Genomic DNA, 3,640 nt, shown 5'->3' on the forward strand with positions numbered 1-3,640 from the left:
TTAAACTGTAATTCCAACCCATATTACCTCTCTGTGCAAGAAGTGGACTTAAAAATTAACTCAAACAAACAAGCATTCTAGTTAAATAATTCTTGTTGTTTAACTTCCATCGATACAACAGGAAGATTCATACCAAGGCAAGTTGCTTTCACATAGAAACATAAAAAGGAACCATACTCAACGTAGGCATATTTCTCAATAATACCGTTTAATTACTTAATAATATTATCTGTTGATTTGAATTTGATTCAGATTTTTTAGAATGTTCTGCTTTAGAACATACAGACTACAGTCATACTGCAAGTTGATTTACAAAATGTATTAGGGAAGAGAGGGTTTATATCCAGCAATCATCCCACATGGTTGTGCTTTTTTCTTATGACTTCTCTTCTAGTCCAGGGTAATTCTTCAAGTACAACTCTAACCAACGTCACGTGTGATTCATTATATGTCCTTGTTTGCTATTTTTCTTCATCTCTCCTCGCCTCCATCACAATGTAATTAAATCTTCAAACAAGTGACATTAAATAAAATAACTAATTGCCCTAAACTTATCTCCTTATTTTCAAAACATTTCAACCTGAACGAAAAATAGAGATCTCTTCAGACTTATTTTATTATATCTTAAAATAACTTTGTTTTTTGTTCCTCACAAGGTTGGTGTGCAACCAAGTGTGTGAACAAGAACAAAGTTCCTTCTTTTGCGGTTCCCCCAATGGACGTTACATAACATGTCAGTGTTCAACAAGACAAAAGACGATCGGGTCCTCATTTCGGGGTGTAAGTTCCTCGTTTGGTGGGATCCCAGTTGGTGGTCTATATCTCAGCTTCTAAGCATAAACCGCCAGCCACACGCCAACTGGAGAATACCAGTGAGATAATAGTTCACTGTTCGAAATCTCAAGCGGATTGGAGCACTTTTTTTGGTTCCCAACTTTGCCGTTGCTGTGACCGGTTCCTCGTTTTTCACGGTGCGAAAACATGTGTGTGTGATGGTGTGTGTGTGTGTGTGTGTGCACATGTATTAACAGATTTTGTTCATGATGACGATCAACCAAACAGCAGTCTTGCACATAATAGAACTTCATACGGCATTTCAGTGACAATAAGCTTTGTTTCCATTTCAGAAGAGCATTAAAGCTGCTGACTAAAGTTTTAGAACTTGAGGTTTGCTGTCAACATTTAGTGTTTTGATGTCAGATATTTATTTTCAACTGTGCAAAACACCCTAACATCATTAAATCTAACCTGCCTAACCTAACAACATGCTTATTTCTGCTATTAGATGCAATCACGAGTAAGCTAGACATGTGACGTTTGGTGCTGTTAGCATGTATCTCCAAGTTGCTGTAGTTGTCACTAGCCAATTGTCTTAACATTTAGGTAAAAAATGCTTTACATGTAATGTTTCAACCTTGTATAACTAAGAACTGCACTAAAAAAGTATTTCAAGACACTGATATAAGGATGCAATGTTATGTGTGATTTTTTTGGAAATAGTTTCATAAAGGCATTTCAAGTGTGAGGTTATGGTTACATTCAGGTTATACAGTTGATATAATGTAAATGTACAAAACAAAAGTAAAAACTTGAATTAAAGAATTCCTTCAAAAACAAGAAAATTTTAATAAAATTATGTAGGATGTATGTACTGTATATTGTATTATCCTTGCAGTGGACTGTTCAATTACTGTTAATGTATTTTTGTTCGCATGGAGAAATTGCATTCTGCATGAAAATTTTAACCTTTCCCAACTAAGTACAAAGCTATAACCAATATATACGAGAATTGCTGCATTATTAGTTGCAAATAGGAAAGAACTATGATTCAAATTTATTGCATTATAAAGTACAGGTTTTCTTATAAAAATTTTGAATCCATATGATTTTTTTAAAATTGTGTTTATTGCCAATAACTTGATGAAGGTGCAAGGAGAAAAATAGAATATCGTATATATTGGTTGTGAAATTTCTCTGGTTAGAATTTCATGCAAGAGGTAATTTCTCCATACTAACAAAAATACTTGATTTACAGTAATTCTACACTCCTCGGCAAAGATAATACAAAGTTGGCAACAAGCAACCTACATAATTCTAGAGAATTTGTCTACTGGTTGGCTACACAACCAGCAGCAACTGCAAGTAGTTCCGTTGGTAATACAGTTAGCGCCACTTGCAGGCAAAATTTAGTTCAACTGTTTAACATGGAGCTTTCCGATCTTTCCCCTAGGAGGACATATGATCTGTCCTGAAACTACATGAAGCAAAACTTTTGCTAGTGCACTCTAAACATGTTCCACCAACATGAATCTGAAAAACTATTGGACGAGACCTTCGTGAATCTGTCTAACCACCTGAACACAACCTCATGAATCTCATGCCATCTCAAATTATTATAAAGTAAATTATCTTCTGATTGGTATTTAGGTGTGCTTATCACAATGTGGAATACCACTTGTGGCCTCACCGCGTTCAATCTCTCACACACGAAGACACCGAGTAACGTCATTCATATGTCGCAAACTTCAAGTGGCAGTTCAACACTGTCATCTAGCGAGCATCTCTAATATCATTTTAAAATTATAATTACATTACAGAACTGAACCACCACAGTGAAACAGGGTTGACATGTTTAAAATTAGTGTTTAAAAAAAGCTTGTTTGAAACATTTAAAACACACTACTTTGTTGTTTCTTTTACAAAAGTTTAGAAAGTTTAAAACAGCATTTTAAACATGTTTTTCATACTGGTTTAAAACACATTTTGATACTTGGCAGTATGTGGTTATTTGCATGTTTTGTAACTGCGTGAACTCATTCAATTCGTGATTTTTTTTTATTTTAAACATGTTTCAAATGTTTAAGAATAAAAATACATGTTTTAAACAAATGATACATTTTGAACATAATGCCAAGATGATTTATATTCTGGGAGTAATGATGAATTTTGTATATTGTATATATTTATTATACACCCTTTCAATATTAATGAGACGTAACAGAAATAAAACACCAACGTAGCCATGCAATTAAAACAAAAACAGAAGTCTGATAACTTCATATTTTCCTGCAATTTCTAAATTTTTCTACTTACCTAAAACTGGACCTACATTTCCCTGCTCCAAGGAACATTTTTCCCTCCCGACACAAGTGCAACACAGAAAGCATGAAGAAACAAGCTGTTTTCTCCTGCCAATGCTCCTCTCAGAAGTGCAATTGACCCCAGAGGTCACATTCTTGAGGTCCCTCACCCTCCCTGTGTACAAATGGGAAAGAAACCAGTTGGATGGAAAACAATCAGTGATGCACAAAAAACAGTCTAATATTTTTAAATGAGTTACTTAAATTCTGGTTTAGAACATTGTTTTAAAAATGTGCATAATAAATAATGAGCAATTACTAATATGTTAAGCAAATGTATAAATATGTATGAAGAAGTTGGTTTACCAGTGGTAGCGTGGAGAATACACCACTGGCATAATGCAAGTGATGAGTGGCCACACAAAGATTTGTGTAAAGGTCAAAGGAAAATAATCAGTGCTTTGTATTCACAATACAGTGTGTCTGTAAAATAATGGTGGGGTTTTAAAGTCATAGTTTTGGAACAAAGCATGGTACAGAGATGAACGATACATCAAAGC

The sequence above is a fragment of the Lepisma saccharinum genome, chromosome 17 (genome assembly GCF_977018435.1).
Source record: "Lepisma saccharinum chromosome 17, izLepSacc3.1, whole genome shotgun sequence".
In the NCBI taxonomy this organism is placed as follows: domain Eukaryota; kingdom Metazoa; phylum Arthropoda; class Insecta; order Zygentoma; family Lepismatidae; genus Lepisma; species Lepisma saccharinum.